Raw genomic sequence first — 25,757 nt, 5'->3', positions numbered from 1 at the left:
CGATATTGGGGAGTGTGTCCCGGGTACAGATATTGGGGAGTGTGTCCCAGGTACAGATATTGGGGAGTGTGTCCCGGGTACAGATACTGGGGTGTGTGTCCCGGGTACAGATATTGGGGAGTGTGTCCCGGGTACAGATATTGGGGAGTGTGTCCCGGGTACAGATATTGGGGAGTGCGTCCCGGGTACAGATATTGGGGAGTGTGTCCCGGGAACAGATATTGGGGAGTGTGTCCCGGGTACAGATATTGGGAAATGTGTCCCATGTACAGATATTGGGGAGTGTGTCCCGGGTACAGATATTGGGGAGTGTTTCCCGGGTACAGATATTGGGGAGTGTGTCCCGGGAACAGATATTGGGGAGTGTGTCCCGGGTACAGATATTGGGGAGTGTGTCCCGGGGACAGATATTGGGGAGCGTGACCCGGGTATAGATATTGGGGAGCGTGCCCCGGGTACAGATATTGGGGAGCGTGTCCCGGGTACAGATATTGGGGAGCGTGTCCCGGGTACAGATATTGGGGAATGTGTCCCGGGTACAGATATTGGGGAGTGTGTCCTGGGTACAGATATTGGGGAGTGTGTCCCGGGTACAGATATTGGGGAGTGTGTCCCAGGTACAGATATTGGGGATTGTGTCCCGGGCACAGATATTGGGGAGTGTGTCCCGGGTACAGATATTGGGCAGTGTGTCCCGGGTACAGATATTGGGCAGTGTGCCCCGGGTGCAGATATTGGGGAGTGTGTCGCGGGTACAGATATTGGGGAGTGTGTCCCGGGTACACTTATTGGGGAGTGTGTCCCTGGTACAGATATTGGGGAGTGTGTCCCGGGTACAGATATTGGGGAGTGTGTCCCGTGTACAGATATTGGGGAGTGTGTCCCAGGTACAGATCTTGGGGAGTATGTCCCGGGTACAGATATTGGGGAGTGTGTCCCGGGTACAGATATTGGGGAGTGTGTCCCGGGTACAGATATTGGGGAGTGTGTCCCGGGTACAGATATTGGGGAGTATGTCCCAGGTACAGATATTGGGGAGTGTTTCCGATATTGGGGAGTGTGTCCCGGGTACAGATATTGGGGAGTGTGTCCCGGGTACAGATATTGGGGATTGTGTCCCGGGCACAGATATTGGGGAGTGTGTCCCAGGTACAGATATTGGGGAGTGTGTCCTGGTACAGATATTGGGGAGTGTGTCCCGGATACAGATATTGGGGAGTGTGTCCCGGGTACAGATATTGGGAGTGTGTCCCGGGTACAGATATAGGGGAGTGTGTTCCGGGTACAGATATTGGGGAGTGTGTCCCGGGTACAGATATTGGGTTGTGTGTCCCGGGTACAGATATTGGGGAGTGTGCCCCGGGTAGATATTGGGGAGTGTGTCCCGGGTACAGATATTGGGGAGTGTGTCCCAGGTACAGATATTAGGGTGTGTGTCCCGGGTACAGATATTGGGGAGTGTGTCCCGGGTACAGATATTGGGGAGTGTGTCCCGGGTACAGATATTGGGGAGTGTGTCCCGGGTACAGATATTAGGGAGTGTGTCCCGGGTACACATATTGGGGAGTGTGTCCCGGGTACAGATATTGGGGAGTGTGTCCCGGGTACACATATTGGGGAGTGTGTCCCGGGTACAGATATTGGGGAGTGTGTCCCGGGTACAGATATTGGGGAGTGTGTCCCGGGTACAGATATTGGGGAGTGTGTCCCGGGTACAGTTATTGGGGAGTGTGTCCCGGGTACAGATATAGGGGATTGTGTCCCATGTACAGATATTGGGGAGTGTGTCCCGGGTACAGATATTGGGGAGTGTGTCCCGGGTGCAGATATTGGGGAGTGTTTCCTGGGTACAGATATTGGGGAGTGTGTCCCGGGTACAGATATTGGGGACTGTTTCCCGGGTACAGTTATTGGGGAGTGTGTCCCGGGTACAGATATTGGGGATTGTGTCCCATGTACAGATATTGGGGAGTGTGTCCCGGGTACAGATATTGGGGAGTGTGTCCCGGTTACAGATATTGGGGAGTGTTTCCTGGGTACAGATATTGGGGAGTGTGTCCCGGGTACAGATATTGGGGAGTGTGTCCCGGGTACAGATATTGGGGAGTGTGTACCGATACAGATATTGGGGAGTGTGTCCCGGGTGCAGATATTGGGGAGTGTGTCCCGGGTACAGATATTGGGGAGTGTGTACCGATACAGATATTGGGGAGTGTGTCCCGGGTGCAGATATTGGGGAGTGTGTCCCGGGTGCAGATATTGGGGAGTGTGTCCCGGGTACAGATATTGGGGAGTGTGTCCCGGGTACAGATATTGGGGAGTGTGTCCCGGGTACAGATATTAGGGAGTGTGTCCCGGGTACAGATATTGGGGAGTGTGTCCCGGGTACAGATATTGGGGAGTGTGTCCCGGGTACAGATATTGGGGAGTGTGTCCCGGGTACAGATATTGGGGAGTGTGTCCCGGGTACAGATATTGGGGAGTGTGTCCCGGGTACAGATATTGGGGAGTGTGTCCCGGGTACAGATATTGGGGAGTGTGTCCGGGGTACAGATATTGGGGAGTGTGTCCCGGGTACAGATATAGGGGAGTGTGTCCCGGGTACAGATATTGGGGAGTGTGTCCAGGGTACAGATATTGGGGAGTGTGTCCCGGGTACAGATATTGGGGATTGTGTCCCATGTACAGATATTGGGGAGTGTGTCCCGGGTACAGATATTGGGGAGTGTGTCCCGGTTACAGATATTGGGGAGTGTTTCCTGGGTACAGATATTGGGGAGTGTGTCCCGGGTACAGATATTGGGGAGTGTATCCCGGGTACAGATATTGGGGAGTGTGTCCCGGTTACAGATATTGGGGAGTGTTTCCCGGGTACAGATATTGGGGAGTGTGTCCCGGGTACAGATATTGGGGAGTGTGTCCCGGGTACAGATATTGGGGAGTGTGTCCCGGGTACAGATATTGGGGAGTGTGTACCGATACAGATATTGGGGAGTGTGTCCCGGGTGCAGATATTGGGGAGTGTGTCCCGGGTGCAGATATTGGGGAGTGTGTCCCGGGTACAGATATTGGGGAGTGTGTCCCGGGTACAGTTATTGGGGAGTGTGTCCCGGGTACAGATATTGGGGATTGTGTCCCATGTACAGATATTGGGGAGTGTGTCCCGGGTACAGATATTGGGGAGTGTGTCCCGGGTACAGATATTGGGGAGTGTGTCCCGGGTACAGATATTGGGGAGTGTGTACCGATACAGATATTGGGGAGTGTGTCCCGGGTGCAGATATTGGGGAGTGTGTCCCGGGTGCAGATATTGGGGAGTGTGTCCCGGGTACAGATATTGGGGAGTGTGTCCCGGGTACAGATATTGGGGAGTGTGTCCCGGGTACAGATATTAGGGAGTGTGTCCCGGGTACAGATATTGGGGAGTGTGTCTCGGGTACAGCTATTGGGGAGTGTGTCCCGGGTACAGATATTGGGGAGTGTGTCCCGGGTACAGATATTGGGGAGTGTGTCCCGGGTGCAGATATTGGGGAGTGTGTCCCGGGTACAGATATTGGGGAGTGTGTCCCGGGTAGATATTGGGGAGTGTGTCCCGGGTACAGATATTGGGGAGTGTGTCCCGGGTACAGATATTGGGGAGTGGGTCCCGGGTACAGATATTGGGGAGTGGGTCCCAGGTACAGATATTGGGGAGTGTGTCCCGCGTACAGATATTGGGGAGTGTGTCCCAGGTACAGATATAGGGGAGTGTGTCCCGGGTCGATATTGGGGAGTGTGTCCCGGGTACAGATATTGGGGAGTGTGTCCCAGGTACAGATATTGGGGAGTGTGTCCCGGGTACAGATACTGGGGTGTGTGTCCCGGGTACAGATATTGGGGAGTGTGTCCCGGGTACAGATATTGGGGAGTGTGTCCCGGGTACAGATATTGGGGAGTGCGTCCCGGGTACAGATATTGGGGAGTGTGTCCCGGGAACAGATATTGGGGAGTGTGTCCCGGGTACAGATATTGGGAAATGTGTCCCATGTACAGATATTGGGGAGTGTGTCCCGGGTACAGATATTGGGGAGTGTTTCCCGGGTACAGATATTGGGGAGCGTGTCCCGGGAACAGATATTGGGGAGTGTGTCCCGGGTACAGATATTGGGGAGTGTGTCCCGGGGACAGATATTGGGGAGCGTGTCCCGGGTATAGATATTGGGGAGCGTGCCCCAGGTACAGATATTGGGGAGCGTGTCCCGGGTACAGATATTGGGGAGCGTGTCCCGGGTACAGATATTGGGGAATGTGTCCCGGGTACAGATATTGGGGAGTGTGTCCTGGGTACAGATATTGGGGAGTGTGTCCCGGGTACAGATATTGGGGAGTGTGTCCCGGGTACAGATATTGGGGATTGTGTCCCGGGCACAGATATTGGGGAGTGTGTCCCGGGTACAGATATTGGGCAGTGTGTCCCGGGTACAGATATTGGGCAGTGTGCCCCGGGTGCAGATATTGGGGAGTGTGTCGCGGGTACAGATATTGGGGAGTGTGTCCCGGGTACACTTATTGGGGAGTGTGTCCCTGGTACAGATATTGGGGAGTGTGTCCCGGGTACAGATATTGGGGAGTGTGTCCCGTGTACAGATATTGGGGAGTGTGTCCCAGGTACAGATCTTGGGGAGTATGTCCCGGGTACAGATATTGGGGAGTGTGTCCCGGGTACAGATATTGGGGAGTGTGTCCCGGGTACAGATATTGGGGAGTGTGTCCCGGGTACAGATATTGGGGAGTGTGTCCCGGGTACAGATATTGGGGAGTATGTCCCAGGTACAGATATTGGGGAGTGTTTCCGATATTGGGGAGTGTGTCCCGGGTACAGATATTGGGGAGTGTGTCCCGGGTTCAGATATTGGGGATTGTGTCCCGGGCACAGATATTGGGGAGTGTGTCCCAGGTACAGATATTGGGGAGTGTGTCCTGGTACAGATATTGGGGAGTGTGTCCCGGATACAGATATTGGGGAGTGTGTCCCGGGTACAGATATTGGGAGTGTGTCCCGGGTACAGATATAGGGGAGTGTGTTCCGGGTACAGATATTGGGGAGTGTGTCCCGGGTACAGATATTGGGTTGTGTGTCCCGGGTACAGATATTGGGGAGTGTGCCCCGGGTAGATATTGGGGAGTGTGTCCCGGGTACAGATATTGGGGAGTGTGTCCCAGGTACAGATATTGGGGAGTGTGTCCCGGGTACAGATTCTGGGGAGTGTGTCCCGGGTACAGATATTGCGGAGTGTGTCCCGTGGACAGATATTGGGGAGCGTGTCCCAGATACAGATATTGGGGTGCGTGCCCCGGGTACAGATATTGGGGAGCGTGTCCCGGGTACAGATATTGGGGAGCGTGTCCCGGGTACAGATATTGGGGAATGTGTCCCGGGTACAGATATTGGGGAGTGTGTCCCGGGTACAGATATTGGGGAGAGTGTCCCGGGTACAGATATTAGGGAGTGTGTCCCGGGTACACATATTGGGGAGTGTGTCCCGGGTACAGATATTGGGGAGTGTGTCCCGGGTACAGATATTGGGGAGTGTGTCCCGGGTACAGTTATTGGGGAGTGTGTCCCGGGTACAGATATAGGGGATTGTGTCCCATGTACAGATATTGGGGAGTGTGTCCCGGGTACAGATATTGGGGAGTGTGTCCCGGTTACAGATATTGGGGAGTGTTTCCTGGGTACAGATATTGGGGCGTGTGTCCCGGGTACAGATATTGGGGAGTGTGTCCCAGGTACAGATATTGGGGATTGTGTCCCATGTACAGATATTGGGGAGTGTGTCCCGGGTACAGATATTGGGGAGTGTGTCCCGGTTACAGATATTGGGGAGTGTGTCCCAGGTACAGTTATTGGGGAGTGTGTCCCGGGTACAGATATTGGGGATTGTGTCCCATGTACAGATATTGGGGAGTGTGTCCCGGGTACAGATATTGGGGAGTGTGTCCCGGTTACAGATATTGGGGAGTGTTTCCTGGGTACAGATATTGGGGAGTGTGTCCCGGGTACAGATATTGGGGAGTGTGTCCCGGGTACAGATATTGGGGAGTGTGTACCGATACAGATATTGGGGAGTGTGTCCCGGGTACAGATATTGGGGAGTGTGTCCCGGGTACAGATATTGGGGAGTGTGTCCCGGGTACAGACATTGGGGAGTGTGTCCCGGGTACAGATATTGGGGAGTGTGTCTCGGGTACAGCTATTGGGGAGTGTGTCCCGGGTACAGATATTGGGGAGTGTGTCCCGGGTACAGACATTGGGGAGTGTGTCCCGGGTACAGGTATTGGGGAGTGTGTTCCAGGTTCAGATATTGGGGAGTGTGTCCCGGGTACAGATAATGGGGAGTGTGTCCCGGGTACAGATATTGGGGAGTGTGTCCCGGGTACAGATATTGGGGAGTGTGTCCCGGGTACAGATATAGGGGAGTGTGTCCCGGGTACAGATATTGGGGAGTGTGTCCCGGGTACAGATATTGGGGAGTGTGTCCCGGGTACAGATATAGGGGTTTGTGTCCCGGGTACAGATATTGGGGAGTGTGTCCAGGGTACAGATATTGGGGAGTGTGTCCCGGGTACAGATATTGGGGATTGTGTCCCATGTACAGATATTGGGGAGTGTGTCCCGGGTACAGATATTGGGGAGTGTGTCCCGGTTACAGATATTGGGGAGTGTTTCCTGGGTACAGATATTGGGGAGTGTGTCCCGGGTACAGATATTGGGGAGTGTGTCCCGGGTACAGATATTGGGGAGTGTGTCCCGGTTACAGATATTGGGGAGTGTTTCCTGGGTACAGATATTGGGGAGTGTGTCCCGGGTACAGATATTGGGGAGTGTGTCCCGGGTACAGATATTGGGGAGTGTGTCCCGGGTACAGATATTGGGGAGTGTGTACCGATACAGATATTGGGGAGTGTGTCCCGGGTGCAGATATTGGGGAGTGTGTCCCGGGTGCAGATATTGGGGAGTGTGTCCCGGGTACAGATATTGGGGAGTGTGTCCCGGGTACAGATATTGGGGAGTGTGTCCCGGGTGCAGATATTAGGGAGTGTGTCCCGGGTACAGATATTGGGGAGTGTGTCTCGGGTACAGATATTGGGGAGTGTGTCCCGGGTACAGATATTGGGGAGTTGTCCCGGGTACATATATTGGGGAGTGTGTCCCGGGTACAGATATTGGGGAGTGTGTTCCAGGTTCAGATATTGGGGAGTGTGTCCCGGGTACAGATATTGGGGAGTGGGTCCCAGGTACAGATATTGGGGAGTGTGTCCCGCGTATAGATATTGGGGAGTGTGTCCCAGATACAGATATAGGGGAGTATGTCCCGGGTAGATATTGGGGAGTGTGTCCCGGGTACAGATATTGGGGAGTGTGTCCCAGGTACAGATATTGGGGAGTGTGTCCCGGGTACAGATACTGGGGAGTGTGTCCCGGGTACAGATATTGGGGAGTGTGTCCCGGGTACAGATATTGGGGAGTGTGTCCCAGGTACAGATATTGGGGAGTGTGTCCCGGGTACAGATATTGGGGAGTGGGTCCCAGGTACAGATATTGGGGAGTGTGTCCCGCGTACAGATATTGGGGAGTGTGTCCCAGATACAGATATAGGGGAGTATGTCCCGGCTAGATATTGGGGAGTGTGTCCCGGGTACAGATATTGGGGAGTGTGTCCCAGGTACAGATATTGGGGAGTGTGTCCCGGGTACAGATACTGGGGAGTGTGTCCCGGGTACAGATATTGGGGAGTGTGTCCCGGGTACAGATATTGGGGAGTGTGTCCCAGGTACAGATATTGGGGAGTGTGTCCCGGGTACAGATATTGGGGAGTGTGTCCCGGGTACAGATATTGGGGAGTGGGTCCCAGGTACAGATATTGGGGAGTGTGTCCCGCGTACAGATATTGGGGAGTGTGTCCCAGGTACAGATATAGGGGAGTGTGTCCCGGGTAGATATTGGGGAGTGTGTCCCGGGTACAGATATTGGGGAGTGTGTCCCAGGTACAGATATTGGGGAGTGTGTCCCGGGTACAGATACTGGAGTGTGTGCCCCGGGTACAGATATTGGGGAGTGTGTCCCAGGTACAGATATTGGGGAGTGTGTCCCGGGTACAGATATTGGGGAGTGTGTCCCGGGTACAGATATTGGGCAGTGTGTCCCGGGAACAGATATTGGGGAGTGTGTCCCGGGTACAGATATTGGGAAATGTGTCCCATGTACAGATATTGGGGAGTGTGTCCCGGGTACAGATATTGGGGAGTGTGTCCCAGGTACAGATATAGGGGAGTGTGTCCCGGGTCGATATTGGGGAGTGTGTCCCGGGTACAGATATTGGGGAGTGTGTCCCAGGTACAGATATTGGGGAGTGTGTCCCGGGTACAGATACTGGGGTGTGTGCCCCGGGTACAGATATTGGGGAGTGTGTCCCAGGTACAGATATTGGGGAGTGTGTCCCGGGTACAGATATTGGGGAGTGTGTCCCGGGTGCAGATATTGGGGTGTGTGTCCCGGGAACAGATATTGGGGAGTGTGTCCCGGGTACAGATATTGGGAAATGTGTCCCATGTACAGATATTGGGGAGTGTGTCCCGGGTACAGATATTGGGGAGTGTGTCTCGGGTACAGATATTGGGGAGTGTGTCCCGGGTACAGATATTGGGGAGTGGTCCCGGGTACAGATATTGGGGAGTGTGTTCCAGGTTCAGATATTGGGGAGTGTGTCCCGGGTACAGATATTGCGGAGTGTGTCCCAGGTACAGATATTGGGGAATGTGTCCCAGGTACAGATATTGGGGAGTGTGTCCCGGGTACAGATATTGGGGAGTGGGTCATAGGTACAGATATTGGGGAGTGTGTCCCACGTATAGATATTGGGGAGTGTGTCCCAGATACAGATATAGGGGAGTGTGTCCCGGGTAGATATTGGGGAGTGTGTCCCGGGTACAGATATTGGGGAGTGTGTCCCAGGTACAGATATTGGGGAGTGTGTCCCGGGTACAGATACTGGGGAGTGTGTCCCGGGTACAGATATTGGGGAGTGTGTCCCGGGTACAGATATTGGGGAGTGTGTCCCGGGTACAGATATTGGGGAGTGTGTCCCGGGTACAGATATTGGGGAGTGGGTCCCAGGTACAGATATTGGGGAGTGTGTCCCACGTACAGATATTGGGGAGTGTGTCCCAGGTACAGATATAGGGGAGTGTGTCCCGGGTAGATATTGGGGAGTGTGTCCCGGGTACAGATATTGGGGAGTGTGTCCCAGGTACAGATATTGGGGAGTGTGTCCCGGGTACAGATACTGGGGTGTGTGCCCCGGGTACAGATGTTGGGGAGTGTGTCCCAGGTACAGATATTGGGGAGTGTGTCCCGGGTACAGATATTGGGGAGTGTGTCCCGGGAACAGATATTGGGGAGTGTGTCCCGGGTACAGATATTGGGAAATGTGTCCCATGTACAGATATTGGGGAGTGTGTCCCGGGTACAGATATTGGGGAGTGTGTCCCGGGTACAGATATTGGGGAGTGTGTCCCGGGTACAGATATTGGGGAGTGTGTCCCGGGTACACATATTGGGGAGTGTGCCACGGGTACAGATATTGGGGAGTGTGTCCCAGGTACAGATATTGGGGAGTGTGTCCCGGGTACAGATATTGGGGAGTGTGTCCCGGGTACAGATATTGGGGAGTGGGTCCCAGGTACAGATATTGGGGAGTGTGTCCCGCGTACAGATATTGGGGAGTGTGTCCCAGGTACAGATATAGGGCAGTGTGTCCCGGGTAGATATTGGGGAGTGGGTCATAGGTACAGATATTGGGGAGTGTGTCCCGCGTATAGATATTGGGGAGTGTGTCCCAGATACAGATATAGGGGAGTGTGTCCCGGGTAGATATTGGGGAGTGTGTCCCGGGTACAGATATTGGGGAGTGTGTCCCAGGTACAGATATTGGGGAGTGTGTCCCGGGTACAGATACTGGGGAGTGTGTCCCGGGTACAGATATTGGGGAGTGTGTCCCGGGTACAGATATTGGGGAGTGTGTCCCGGGTACAGATATTGGGGAGTGTGTCCCGGGTACAGATATTGGGGAGTGGGTCCCAGGTACAGATATTGGGGAGTGTGTCCCGCGTACAGATATTGGGGAGTGTGTCCCAGGTACAGATATAGGGGAGTGTGTCCCGGGTAGATATTGGGGAGTGTGTCCCGGGTACAGATATTGGGGAGTGTGTCCCAGGTACAGATATTGGGGAGTGTGTCCCGGGTACAGATACTGGGGTGTGTGCCCCGGGTACAGATATTGGGGAGTGTGTCCCAGGTACAGATATTGGGGAGTGTGTCCCGGGTACAGATATTGGGGAGTGTGTCCCGGGAACAGATATTGGGGAGTGTGTCCCGGGTACAGATATTGGGAAATGTGTCCCATGTACAGATATTGGGGAGTGTGTCCCGGGTACAGATATTGGGGAGTGTGTCCCGGGTACAGATATTGGGGAGTGTGTCCCGGGTACACATATTGGGGAGTGTGCCACGGGTACAGATATTGGGGAGTGTGTCCCAGGTACAGATATTGGGGAGTGTGTCCCGGGTACAGATATTGGGGAGTGTGTCCCGGGTACAGATATTGGGGAGTGTGTCCCGCGTACAGATATTGGGGAGTGTGTCCCAGGTACAGATATTGGGGAGTGTGTCCCGGGAACAGATATTGGGGAGTGTGTCCCGGGTACAGATATTGGGGAGTGTGTCCCGGGTACAGATATTAGGGAGTGTGTCCCAGGTACAGATATTGGGGAGTGTGTCCCGGGTACAGATATTGGGGAGTGTGTCCCGGGTACAGATATTGGGGAGTGGGTCCCAGGTAAAGATATTGGAGAGTGTGTCCCGGGTACAGATATTGGGGAGTGTGTCCCAGGTACAGATATTGGGGAGTGTGTCCCGGGTACAGATATTGGGGAGTGTGTCCCGGGTACAGATATTGGGGAGTGTGTCCCGGGAACAGATATTGGGGAGTGTGTCCCGTGTACAGATATTGGGAAATGTGTCCCATGTACAGATATTGGGGAGTGTGTCCCGGGTACAGATACTGGGGTGTGTGTCCCGGGTACAGATATTGGGGAGTGTGTCCCAGGTACAGATATTGGGGAGTGTGTCCCGGGTACAGATATTGGGGAGTGTGTCCCGGGTACAGATATTGGGGAGTGTGTCCCGGGAACAGATATTGGGGAGTGTGTCCCGGGTACAGATATTGGGAAATGTGTCCCGGGTACAGATATTGGGGAGTGTGTCCCGGGTACAGATATTGGGGAGTGTTTCCCGGGTACAGATATTGGGGAGTGTGTCCCGGGAACAGATATTGGGGAGTGTGTCCCGGGTACAGATATTGGGGAGTGTGTCCCGGGGACAGATATTGTGGAGCGTGTCCCGGGTACAGATATTGGGGAGCGTGCCCCGGGTACAGATATTGGGGAGCGTGTCCCGGGTACAGATATTGGGGAGTGTGTCCCGGGCACAGATATTGGGGAGTGTGTCCCGGGTACAGATATTGGGCAGTGTGCCCCGGGTGCAGATATTGGGGAGTGTGTCGCGGGTACAGATATTGGGGAGTGTGTCCCGGGTACACTTATTGGGGCGTGTGTCCCTGGTACAGATATTGGGGAGTGTGTCCCAGCTACAGATATTGGGGAGTGTGTCCCGTGTACAGATATTGGGGAGTGTGTCCCGGGTACAGATATTGGGGAGTGTGTCCCGGGTACAGATATTGGGGAGTGTGTCCCGGGTACAGATATTGGGGAGTGTGTCCCGGGTACAGATATTGGGGAGTGTGTCCCGGGTACAGATATTGGGGAGTGTGTCCCGGGTGCAGATATTGGGGAGTGTGTCCCGGGTACAGATATTTATTGGGGAGTGTGGCTCGGGTACAGATATTCGGGAGTGTGTCTCGGGTACAGATATTGGGGAGTGTGTCCCGGGTACAGATATTGGGGAGTGTGTCCCGGGTACAGATATTGGGGAGCCTGTCCCGGGTACAGATATTGGGGAATGTGTCCCGGGTACAGATATTGGGGAGTGTGTCCCGGGTACAGATATTGGGGAGTGTGCCCCGGGTACAGATATTGGGGAGTGTGTCCCGGGTACAGATATTGGGGAGTGTCTCCCGGGTACAGATATTGGGGAGTGTGTCCCGGGTACAGATATTGGGGAGTGTGTCCCGGGTAGATATTGGGGAGTGTGTCCCGGCTACAGATATTGGGGAGTGTGTCCCGGGTACAGATATTGGGGAGTGTGTCCCGGGTACAGATATTGGGGAGTGTGTCCCGGGTACAGATATTGGGGAGTGGGTCCCAGGTACAGATATTGGGGAGAGTGTCCCGCGTACAGATATTGGGGAGTGTGTCCCAGGTACAGATATAGGGGAGTGTGTCCCGGGTAGATATTGGGGAGTGTGTCCCGGGTACAGATATTGGGGAGTGTGTCCCAGGTACAGATATTGGGGAGTGTGTCCCGGGTACAGATACTGGGGTGTGTGCCCCGGGTACAGATATTGGGGAGTGTGTCCCAGGTACAGATATTGGGGAGTGTGTCCCGGGTACAGATATTGGGGAGTGTGTCCCGGGAACAGATATTGGGGAGTGTGTCCCGGGTACAGATATTGGGAAATGTGTCCCACGTACAGATATTGGGGAGTGTGTCCCGGGTACAGATATTGGGGAGTGTGTCCCGGTTACAGATATTGGGGAGTGTGTCCCGGGTACAGATATTGGAGAGTGTGTCCCGGGTACACATATTGGGGAGTGTGCCACGGGTACAGATATTGGGGAGTGTGTCCCAGGTACAGATATTGGGGAGTGTGTCCCGGGTACAGATATTGGGGAGTGTGTCCCGGGTACAGATATTGGGGAGTGGGTCCCAGGTACAGATATTGGGGAGTGTGTCCCGCGTACAGATATTGGGGAGTGTGTCCCAGGTACAGATATAGGGGAGTGTGTCCCGGGTAGATATTGGGGAGTGTGTCCCGGGTACAGATATTGGGGAGTGTGTCCCAGGTACAGATATTGGGGAGTGTGTCCCGGGTACAGATACTGGGGAGTGTGTCCCGGGTACAGATATTGGGGAGTGTGTCCCGGGTACAGATATTGGGGAGTGTGTCCCAGGTACAGATATTGGGGAGTGTGTCCCGGGTACAGATATTGGGGAGTGTGTCCCGGGTACAGATATTGGGGAGTGGGTCCCAGGTAAAGATATTGGGGAGTGTGTCCCGCGTACAGATATTGGGGAGTGTGTCCCAGGTACAGATATAGGTGAGTGTGTGCCGGGTAGATATTGGGGAGTGTGTCCCGGGTACAGATATTGGGGAGTGTGTCCCAGGTACAGATATTGGGGAGTGTGTCCCGGCTACAGATACTGGGGTGTGTGTCCCGGGTACAGATATTGGGGAGTGTGTCCCAGGTACAGATATTGGGGAGTGTGTCCCGGGTACAGATATTGGGGAGTGTTTCCCGGGTACAGATATTGGGGAGTGTGTCCCGGGAACAGATATTGGGGAGTGTGTCCCAGGTACAGATATTGGGGAGTGTGTCCCGGGAACAGATATTGGGGAGTGTGTCCCGGGTACAGATATTGGGGAGTGTGTCCCGGGTACAGATATTAGGGAGTGTGTCCCAGGTACAGATATTGGGGAGTGTGTCCCGGGTACAGATATTGGGGAGTGTGTCCCGGGTACAGATATTGGGGAGTGGGTCCCAGGTAAAGATATTGGAGAGTGTGTCCCGGGTACAGATATTGGGGAGTGTGTCCCAGGTACAGATATTGGGGAGTGTGTCCCGGGTACAGATATTGGGGAGTGTGTCCCGGGTACAGATATTGGGGAGTGTGTCCCGGGAACAGATATTGGGGAGTGTGTCCCGTGTACAGATATTGGGAAATGTGTCCCATGTACAGATATTGGGGAGTGTGTCCCGGGTACAGATACTGGGGTGTGTGTCCCGGGTACAGATATTGGGGAGTGTGTCCCAGGTACAGATATTGGGGAGTGTGTCCCGGGTACAGATATTGGGGAGTGTGTCCCGGGTACAGATATTGGGGAGTGTGTCCCGGGAACAGATATTGGGGAGTGTGTCCCGGGTACAGATATTGGGAAATGTGTCCCATGTACAGATATTGGGGAGTGTGTCCCGGGTACAGATATTGGGGAGTGTTTCCCGGGTACAGATATTGGGGAGTGTGTCCCGGGAACAGATATTGGGCAGTGTGTCCCGGGTACAGATATTGGGGAGTGTGTCCCGGGGACAGATATTGTGGAGCGTGTCCCGGGTACAGATATTGGGGAGCGTGCCCCGGGTACAGATATTGGGGAGCGTGTCCCGGGTACAGATATTGGGGAGTGTGTCCCGGGCACAGATATTGGGGAGTGTGTCCCGGGTACAGATATTGGGCAGTGTGCCCCGGGTGCAGATATTGGGGAGTGTGTCGCGGGTACAGATATTGGGGAGTGTGTCCCGGGTACACTTATTGGGGCGTGTGTCCCTGGTACAGATATTGGGGAGTGTGTCCCGGCTACAGATATTGGGGAGTGTGTCCCGTGTACAGATATTGGGGAGTGTGTCCCGGGTACAGATATTGGGGAGTGTGTCCCGGGTACAGATATTGGGGAGTGTGTCCCGGGTACAGATATTTATTGGGGAGTGTGGCTCGGGTACAGATATTCGGGAGTGTGTCTCGGGTACAGATATTGGGGAGTGTGTCCCGGGTACAGATATTGGGGAGTGTGTCCCGGGTACAGATATTGGGGAGTGTGTCCCGGGTACAGGTATTGGGGACCGTGTGTCGGGTAAAGATATTGGGGAGCGTGTCTCGGGTACAGATATTGGGGAGCGTGTCCCGGGTACAGATATTGGGGAGCCTGTCCCGGGTACAGATATTGGGGAATGTGTCCCGGGTACAGATATTGGGGAGTGTGTCCCGGGTACAGATATTGGGGAGTGTGCCCCGGGTACAGATATTGGGGAGTGTGTCCCGGGTACAGATATTGGGGAGTGTCTCCCGGGTACAGATATTGGGGAGTGTGTCCCGGGTACAGATATTGGGGAGTGTGTCCCGGGTAGATATTGGGGAGTGTGTCCCGGCTACAGATATTGGGGAGTGTGTCCCGGGTACAGATATTGGGGAGTGTGTCCCGGGTACAGATATTGGGGAGTGTGTCCCGGGTACAGATATTGGGGAGTGGGTCCCAGGTACAGATATTGGGGAGAGTGTCCCGCGTACAGATATTGGGGAGTGTGTCCCAGGTACAGATATAGGGGAGTGTGTCCCGGGTAGATATTGGGGAGTGTGTCCCGGGTACAGATATTGGGGAGTGTGTCCCAGGTACAGATATTGGGGAGTGTGTCCCGGGTACAGATACTGGGGTGTGTGCCCCGGGTACAGATATTGGGGAGTGTGTCCCAGGTACAGATATTGGGGAGTGTGTCCCGGGTACAGATATTGGGGAGTGTGTCCCGGGTACAGATATTGGGGAGTGTGTCCCGGGAACAGATATTGGGGAGTGTGTCCCGGGTACAGATATTGGGAAATGTGTCCCACGTACAGATATTGGGGAGTGTGTCCCGGGTACAGATATTGGGGAGTGTGTCCCGGTTACAGATATTGGGGAGTGTGTCCCGGGTACAGATATTGGGGAGTGTGTCCCGGGTACACATATTGGGGAGTGTGCCACGGGTACAGATATTGGGGAGTGTGTCCCAGGTACAGATATTGGGGAGTGTGTCCCGGGTACAGATATTGGGGAGTGTGTCCCGGGTACAGATATTGGGGAGTGGGTCCCAGGTACAGATATTGGGGAGTGTGTCCCGCGTACAGATATTGGGGAGTGTGTCCCAGGTACAGATATAGGGGAGTGTGTCCCGGGTAGATATTGGGGAGTGTGTCCCGGGTACAGATATTGGGGAGTGTGTCCCAGGTACAGATATTGGGGAGTGTGTCCCGGGTACAGATACTGGGGAGTGTGTCCCGGGTACAGATATTGGGGAGTGTGTCCCGGGTACAGATATTGGGGAGTGTGTCCCAGGTACAGATATTGTGGAGCGTGTCCCGGGTACAGATATTGGGGAGCGTGCCCCGGGTACAGATATTGGGGAGCGTGTCCCGGGTACAGATATTGGGGAGTGTGTCCCGGGCACAGATATTGGGGAGTGTGTCCCGGGTACAGATATTGGGCAGTGTGCCCCGGGTGCAGATATTGGGGAGTGTGTCGCGGGTACAGATATTGGGGAGTGTGTCCCGGGTACACTTATTGGGGCGTGTGTCCCTGGTACAGATATTGGGGAGTGTGTCCCGGCTACAGATATTGGGGAGTGTGTCCCGTGTACAGATATTGGGGAGTGTGTCCCGGGTACAGATATTGGGGAGTGTGTCCCGGGTACAGATATTGGGGAGTGTGTCCCGGGTACAGATATTGGGGAGTGTGTCCCGGGTACAGATATTGGGGAGTGTGTCCCGGGTACAGATATTGGGGAGTGTGTCCCGGGTGCAGATATTGGGGAGTGTGTCCCGGGTACAGATATTTATTGGGGAGTGTGGCTCGGGTACAGATATTCGGGAGTGTGTCTCGGGTACAGATATTGGGGAGTGTGTCCCGGGTACAGATATTGGGGAGTGTGTCCCGGGTACAGATATTGGGGAGCCTGTCCCGGGTACAGATATTGGGGAATGTGTCCCGGGTACAGATATTGGGGAGTGTGTCCCGGGTACAGATATTGGGGAGTGTGCCCCGGGTACAGATATTGGGGAGTGTGTCCCGGGTACAGATATTGGGGAGTGTCTCCCGGGTACAGATATTGGGGAGTGTGTCCCGGGTACAGATATTGGGGAGTGTGTCCCGGGTAGATATTGGGGAGTGTGTCCCGGCTACAGATATTGGGGAGTGTGTCCCGGGTACAGATATTGGGGAGTGTGTCCCGGGTACAGATATTGGGGAGTGTGTCCCGGGTACAGATATTGGGGAGTGGGTCCCAGGTACAGATATTGGGGAGAGTGTCCCGCGTACAGATATTGGGGAGTGTGTCCCAGGTACAGATATAGGGGAGTGTGTCCCGGGTAGATATTGGGGAGTGTGTCCCGGGTACAGATATTGGGGAGTGTGTCCCAGGTACAGATATTGGGGAGTGTGTCCCGGGTACAGATACTGGGGTGTGTGCCCCGGGTACAGATATTGGGGAGTGTGTCCCAGGTACAGATATTGGGGAGTGTGTCCCGGGTACAGATATTGGGGAGTGTGTCCCGGGAACAGATATTGGGGAGTGTGTCCCGGGTACAGATATTGGGAAATGTGTCCCACGTACAGATATTGGGGAGTGTGTCCCGGGTACAGATATTGGGGAGTGTGTCCCGGTTACAGATATTGGGGAGTGTGTCCCGGGTACAGATATTGGGGAGTGTGTCCCGGGTACACATATTGGGGAGTGTGCCACGGGTACAGATATTGGGGAGTGTGTCCCAGGTACAGATATTGGGGAGTGTGTCCCGGGTACAGATATTGGGGAGTGTGTCCCGGGTACAGATATTGGGGAGTGGGTCCCAGGTACAGATATTGGGGAGTGTGTCCCGCGTACAGATATTGGGGAGTGTGTCCCAGGTACAGATATAGGGGAGTGTGTCCCGGGTAGATATTGGGGAGTGTGTCCCGGGTACAGATATTGGGGAGTGTGTCCCAGGTACAGATATTGGGGAGTGTGTCCCGGGTACAGATACTGGGGAGTGTGTCCCGGGTACAGATATTGGGGAGTGTGTCCCGGGTACAGATATTGGGGAGTGTGTCCCAGGTACAGATATTGGGGAGTGTGTCCCGGGTACAGATATTGGGGAGTGTGTCCCGGGTACAGATATTGGGGAGTGGGTCCCAGGTAAAGATATTGGGGAGTGTGTCCCGCGTACAGATATTGGGGAGTGTGTCCCAGGTACAGATATAGGTGAGTGTGTGCCGGGTAGATATTGGGGAGTGTGTCCCGGGTACAGATATTGGGGAGTGTGTCCCAGGTACAGATATTGGGGAGTGTGTCCCGGCTACAGATACTGGGGTGTGTGTCCCGGGTACAGATATTGGGGAGTGTGTCCCAGGTACAGATATTGGGGAGTGTGTCCCGGGTACAGATATTGGGGAGTGTTTCCCGGGTACAGATATTGGGGAGTGTGTCCCGGGAACAGATATTGGGGAGTGTGTCCCAGGTACAGATATTGGGGAGTGTGTCCCGGGAACAGATATTGGGGAGTGTGTCCCGGGTACAGATATTGGGGAGTGTGTCCCGGGTACAGATATTAGGGAGTGTGTCCCAGGTACAGATATTGGGGAGTGTGTCCCGGGTACAGATATTGGGGAGTGTGTCCCGGGTACAGATATTGGGGAGTGGGTCCCAGGTAAAGATATTGGAGAGTGTGTCCCGGGTACAGATATTGGGGAGTGTGTCCCAGGTACAGATATTGGGGAGTGTGTCCCGGGTACAGATATTGGGGAGTGTGTCCCGGGTACAGATATTGGGGAGTGTGTCCCGGGAACAGATATTGGGGAGTGTGTCCCGTGTACAGATATTGGGAAATGTGTCCCATGTACAGATATTGGGGAGTGTGTCCCGGGTACAGATACTGGGGTGTGTGTCCCGGGTACAGATATTGGGGAGTGTGTCCCAGGTACAGATATTGGGGAGTGTGTCCCGGGTACAGATATTGGGGAGTGTGTCCCGGGTACAGATATTGGGGAGTGTGTCCCGGGAACAGATATTGGGGAGTGTGTCCCGGGTACAGATATTGGGAAATGTGTCCCATGTACAGATATTGGGGAGTGTGTCCCGGGTACAGATATTGGGGAGTGTTTCCCGGGTACAGATATTGGGGAGTGTGTCCCGGGAACAGATATTGGGCAGTGTGTCCCGGGTACAGATATTGGGGAGTGTGTCCCGGGGACAGATATTGTGGAGCGTGTCCCGGGTACAGATATTGGGGAGCGTGCCCCGGGTACAGATATTGGGGAGCGTGTCCCGGGTACAGATATTGGGGAGTGTGTCCCGGGCACAGATATTGGGGAGTGTGTCCCGGGTACAGATATTGGGCAGTGTGCCCCGGGTGCAGATATTGGGGAGTGTGTCGCGGGTACAGATATTGGGGAGTGTGTCCCGGGTACACTTATTGGGGCGTGTGTCCCTGGTACAGATATTGGGGAGTGTGTCCCGGCTACAGATATTGGGGAGTGTGTCCCGTGTACAGATATTGGGGAGTGTGTCCCGGGTACAGATATTGGGGAGTGTGTCCCGGGTACAGATATTGGGGAGTGTGTCCCGGGTACAGATATTTATTGGGGAGTGTGGCTCGGGTACAGATATTCGGGAGTGTGTCTCGGGTACAGATATTGGGGAGTGTGTCCCGGGTACAGATATTGGGGAGTGTGTCCCGGGTACAGATATTGGGGAGTGTGTCCCGGGTACAGGTATTGGGGACCGTGTGTCGGGTAAAGATATTGGGGAGCGTGTCTCGGGTACAGATATTGGGGAGCGTGTCCCGGGTACAGATATTGGGGAGCCTGTCCCGGGTACAGATATTGGGGAATGTGTCCCGGGTACAGATATTGGGGAGTGTGTCCCGGGTACAGATATTGGGGAGTGTGCCCCGGGTACAGATATTGGGGAGTGTGTCCCGGGTACAGATATTGGGGAGTGTCTCCCGGGTACAGATATTGGGGAGTGTGTCCCGGGTACAGATATTGGGGAGTGTGTCCCGGGTAGATATTGGGGAGTGTGTCCCGGCTACAGATATTGGGGAGTGTGTCCCGGGTACAGATATTGGGGAGTGTGTCCCGGGTACAGATATTGGGGAGTGTGTCCCGGGTACAGATATTGGGGAGTGGGTCCCAGGTACAGATATTGGGGAGAGTGTCCCGCGTACAGATATTGGGGAGTGTGTCCCAGGTACAGATATAGGGGAGTGTGTCCCGGGTAGATATTGGGGAGTGTGTCCCGGGTACAGATATTGGGGAGTGTGTCCCAGGTACAGATATTGGGGAGTGTGTCCCGGGTACAGATACTGGGGTGTGTGCCCCGGGTACAGATATTGGGGAGTGTGTCCCAGGTACAGATATTGGGGAGTGTGTCCCGGGTACAGATATTGGGGAGTGTGTCCCGGGTACAGATATTGGGGAGTGTGTCCCGGGAACAGATATTGGGGAGTGTGTCCCGGGTACAGATATTGGGAAATGTGTCCCACGTACAGATATTGGGGAGTGTGTCCCGGGTACAGATATTGGGGAGTGTGTCCCGGTTACAGATATTGGGGAGTGTGTCCCGGGTACAGATATTGGGGAGTGTGTCCCGGGTACACATATTGGGGAGTGTGCCACGGGTACAGATATTGGGGAGTGTGTCCCAGGTACAGATATTGGGGAGTGTGTCCCGGGTACAGATATTGGGGAGTGTGTCCCGGGTACAGATATTGGGGAGTGGGTCCCAGGTACAGATATTGGGGAGTGTGTCCCGCGTACAGATATTGGGGAGTGTGTCCCAGGTACAGATATAGGGGAGTGTGTCCCGGGTAGATATTGGGGAGTGTGTCCCGGGTACAGATATTGGGGAGTGTGTCCCAGGTACAGATATTGGGGAGTGTGTCCCGGGTACAGATACTGGGGAGTGTGTCCCGGGTACAGATATTGGGGAGTGTGTCCCGGGTACAGATATTGGGGAGTGTGTCCCAGGTACAGATATTGGGGAGTGTGTCCCGGGTACAGATATTGGGGAGTGTGTCCCGGGTACAGATATTGGGGAGTGGGTCCCAGGTAAAGATATTGGGGAGTGTGTCCCGCGTACAGATATTGGGGAGTGTGTCCCAGGTACAGATATAGGTGAGTGTGTGCCGGGTAGATATTGGGGAGTGTGTCCCGGGTACAGATATTGGGGAGTGTGTCCCAGGTACAGATATTGGGGAGTGTGTCCCGGCTACAGATACTGGGGTGTGTGTCCCGGGTACAGATATTGGGGAGTGTGTCCCAGGTACAGATATTGGGGAGTGTGTCCCGGGTACAGATATTGGGGAGTGTTTCCCGGGTACAGATATTGGGGAGTGTGTCCCGGGAACAGATATTGGGGAGTGTGTCCCGGGTACAGATATTGGGGAGTGTGTCCCGGGGACAGATATTGGGGAGCGTGTCCCGGGTACAGATATTGGGGAGCGTGCCCCGGGTACAGATATTGGGGAGCGTGTCCCGGGTACAGATATTGGGGAGCGTGTCCCGGGTACAGATATTGGGGAATGTGTCCCGGGTACAGATATTGGGGAGTGTGTCCCGGGTACAGATATTGGGGAGTGTGTCCCGGGTACAGATATTGGGGAGTGTGTGCCGGGCACAGATATTAGGGAGTGTGTCCCGGGCACAGATATTGGGGAGTGTGTCCCGGGTACAGATATTGGGGAGTGTGCCCCGGGTGCAGATATTGGGGAGTGTGTCGCGGGTACAGATATTGGGGAGTGTGTCCCGGGTACACTTATTGGGGAGTGTGTCCCTGGTACAGATATTGGGGAGTGTGTCCCGGCTACAGATATTGGGGAGTGTGTCCCGTGTACAGATATTGGGGAGTGTGTCCCAGGTACAGATATTGGGGAGTATGTCCCGGGTACAGATATTGGGGAGTGTGTCCTGGGTACAGATATTGGGGAGTGTGTCCCGGGTACAGATATTTAGGAATGTGTCCCGTGTACAGATATTGGGGAGTGTGTCCCGGGTACAGATATTGGGGAGTGTGTCCCGGGTACAGATATTCGGGAGTGTGTCCCGGGTACAGATATTGGGGAGTGTGTCCCAGCTGCAGATATTGGGGAGTGTGTCCCGGGTACAGATATTGGGGAGTGTGTCCCGGGTACAGATATTGGGGAGTGTGTCCCGGGAACAGATATTGGGGAGTGTGTCCCGGGTACAGATATTGGGGAGTGTGTCCCGGGGACAGATATTGTGGAGCGTGTCCCGGGTACAGATATTGGGGAGCGTGCCCCGGGTACAGATATTGGGGAGCGTGCCCCGGGTACAGATATTGGGGAGCGTGTCCCGGGTACAGATATTGGGGAGTGTGTCCCGGGCACAGATATTGGGGAGTGTGTCCCGGGTACAGATATTGGGCAGTGTGCCCCGGGTGCAGATATTGGGGAGTGTGTCGCGGGTACAGATATTGGGGAGTGTGTCCCGGGGACAGATATTGTGGAGCGTGTCCCGGGTACAGATATTGGGAAGCGTGCCCCGGGTACAGATATTGGGGAGCGTGCCCCGGGTACAGATATTGGGGAGCGTGTCCCGGGTACAGATATTGGGGAGTGTGTCCCGGGCACAGATATTGGGGAGTGTGTCCCGGGTACAGATATTGGGCAGTGTGCCCCGGGTGCAGATATTGGGGAGTGTGTCGCGGGTACAGATATTGGGGAGCGTGTCCCGGGTACAGATATTGGGGAGTGTGTCCCGGGTACAGATATTGGGGAATGTGTCCCGGGTACAGATATTGGGGCGTGTGTCCCTGGTACAGATATTGGGGAGTGTGTCCCGGCTACAGATATTGGGGAGTGTGTCCCGTGTACAGATATTGGGGAGTGTGTCCCGGGTACAGATATTGGGGAGTGTGTCCCGGGTACAGATATTGGGGAGTGTGTCCCGGGTACAGATATTGGGGAGTGTGTCCCGGGTACAGATATTGGGGAGTGTGTCCCGGGTACAGATATTGGGGAGTGTGTCCCGGGTGCAGATATTGGGGAGTGTGTCCCGGGTACAGATATTTATTGGGGAGTGTGGCTCGGGTACAGATATTCGGGAGTGTGTCCCGGGTACAGATATTGGGGAGTGTGTCCCGGGTACAGATATTGGGGAGTGTGTCCCGGGTACAGATATTGGGGAGTGTGTCCCGGGTACAGGTATTGGGGACCGTGTGTCGGGTAAAGATATTGGGGAGCGTGTCTCGGGTACAGATATTGGGGAGCGTGTCCCGGGTACAGATATTGGGGAGCCTGTCCCGGGTACAGATATTGGGGAATGTGTCCCGGGTACAGATATTGGGGAGTGTGTCAAAGGTACAGATAGTGGGGAATGTGCCCCGGGTACAGATATTGGGGAGTGTGTCCCGGGTACAGATATTGGGGAGTGTCTCCCGGGTACAGATATTGGGGAGTGTGTCCCGGGTACAGATATTGGGGAGTGTGTCCCGGGTAGATATTGGGGAGTGTGTCCCGGCTACAGATATTGGGGAGTGTGTCCCGGGTACAGATATTGGGGAGCGTGTCCCGGGTACAGATATTGGGGAGCCTGTCCCGGGTACAGATATTGGGGAATGTGTCCCGGGTACAGATATTGGGGAGTGTGTCCCGGGTACAGATATTGGGGAGTGTGCCCCGGGTACAGATATTGGGGAGTGTGTCCCGGGTACAGATATTGGGGAGTGTCTCCCGGGTACAGATATTGGGGAGTGTGTCCCGGGTACAGATATTGGGGAGTGTGTCCCGGGTAGATATTGGGGAGTGTGTCCCGGCTACAGATATTGGGGAGTGTGTCCCGGGTACAGATATTGGGGAGTGGGTCCCAGGTACAGATATTGGGGAGAGTGTCCCGCGTACAGATATTGGGGAGTGTGTCCCAGGTACAGATATAGGGGAGTGTGTCCCGGGTAGATATTGGGGAGTGTGTCCCGGGTACAGATATTGGGGAGTGTGTCCCAGGTACAGATATTGGGGAGTGTGTCCCGGGTACAGATACTGGGGTGTGTGCCCCGGGTACAGATATTGGGGAGTGTGTCCCAGGTACAGATATTGGGGAGTGTGTCCCGGGTACAGATATTGGGGAGTGTGTCCCGGGTACAGATATTGGGGAGTGTGTCCCGGGAACAGATATTGGGGAGTGTGTCCCGGGTACAGATATTGGGAAATGTGTCCCACGTACAGATATTGGGGAGTGTGTCCCGGGTACAGATATTGGGGAGTGTGTCCCGGTTACAGATATTGGGGAGTGTGTCCCGGGTACAGATATTGGGGAGTGTGTCCCGGGTACAGATATTGGGGAGTGTGTCCCGGGTACACATATTGGGGAGTGTGCCACGGGTACAGATATTGGGGAGTGTGTCCCAGGTACAGATATTGGGGAGTGTGTCCCGGGTACAGATATTGGGGAGTGTGTCCCGGGTACAGATATTGGGGAGTGGGTCCCAGGTACAGATATTGGGGAGTGTGTCCCGCGTACAGATATTGGGGAGTGTGTCACAGGTACAGATATAGGGGAGTGTGTCCCGGGTAGATATTGGGGAGTGTGTCCCGGGTACAGATATTGGGGAGTGTGTCCCAGGTACAGATATTGGGGAGTGTGTCCCAGGTACAGATACTGGGGAGTGTGTCCCGGGTACAGATATTGGGGAGTGTGTCCCGGGTACAGATATTGGGGAGTGTGTCCCAGGTACAGATATTGGGGAGTGTGTCCCGGGTACAGATATTGGGGAGTGTGTCCCGGGTACAGATATTGGGGAGTGGGTCCCAGGTAAAGATATTGGGGAGTGTGTCCCGCGTACAGATATTGGGGAGTGTGTCCCAGGTACAGATATAGGTGAGTGTGTGCCGGGTAGATATTGGGGAGTGTGTCCCGGGTACAGATATTGGGGAGTGTGTCCCAGGTACAGATATTGGGGAGTGTGTCCCGGCTACAGATACTGGGGTGTGTGTCCCGGGTACAGATATTGGGGAGTGTGTCCCAGGTACAGATATTGGGGAGTGTGTCCCGGGTACAGATATTGGGGAGTGTGTCCCGGGTACAGATATTGGGGAGTGTGTCCCGGGAACAGATATTGGGGAGTGTGTCCCGGGTACAGATATTGGGAAATGTGTCCCATGTACAGATATTGGGGAGTGTGTCCCGGGTACAGATACTGGGGTGTGTGTCCCGGGTACAGATATTGGGGAGTGTGTCCCAGGTACAGATATTGGGGAGTGTGTCCCTTGTACAGATATTGGGGAGTGTGTCCCGGGTACAAATATTGGGGAGTGTGTCCCGGGAACAGATATTGAGGAGTGTGTCCCGGGTACAGATATTGGGAAATGTGTCCCATGTACAGATATTGGGGAGTGTGTCCTGGGTACAGATATTGGGGAGTGTTTCCCGGGTACAGATATTGGGGAGTGTGTCCCGGGAACAGATATTGGGGAGTGTGTCCCGGGTACAGATATTGGGGAGTGTGTCCCGGGGACAGATATTGGGGAGCGTGTCCCGGGTACAGATATTGGGGAGCGTGCCCCGGGTACAGATATTGGGGAGCGTGTCCCGGGTACAGATATTGGGGAGCGTGTCCCGGGTACAGATATTGGGGAATGTGTCCCGGGTACAGATATTGGGGAGTGTGTCCCGGGTACAGATATTGGGGAGTGTGTCCCGGGTACAGATATTGGGGAGTGTGTCCCGGGCACAGATATTGGGGAGTGTGTCCCGGGCACAGATATTGGGGAGTGTGTCCCGGGTACAGATATTGGGGAGTGTGCCCCGGGTGCAGATATTGGGGAGTGTGTCGCGGGTACAGATATTGGGGAGTGTGTCCCGGGTACACTTATTGGGGAGTGTGTCCCTGGTACAGATATTGGGGAGTGTGTCCCGGCTACAGATATTGGGGAGTGTGTCCCGTGTACAGATATTGGGGAGTGTGTCCCAGGTACAGATATTGGGGAGTATGTCCCGGGTACAGATATTGGGGAGTGTGTC

The sequence above is a fragment of the Pristiophorus japonicus genome, unplaced genomic scaffold (genome assembly GCF_044704955.1).
Source record: "Pristiophorus japonicus isolate sPriJap1 unplaced genomic scaffold, sPriJap1.hap1 HAP1_SCAFFOLD_280, whole genome shotgun sequence".
Taxonomy (NCBI): Eukaryota; Metazoa; Chordata; class Chondrichthyes; family Pristiophoridae; genus Pristiophorus; species Pristiophorus japonicus.
The sequence above is the reverse complement of the archived record's forward strand: the minus strand, read 5'-3'. Positions refer to the sequence as shown.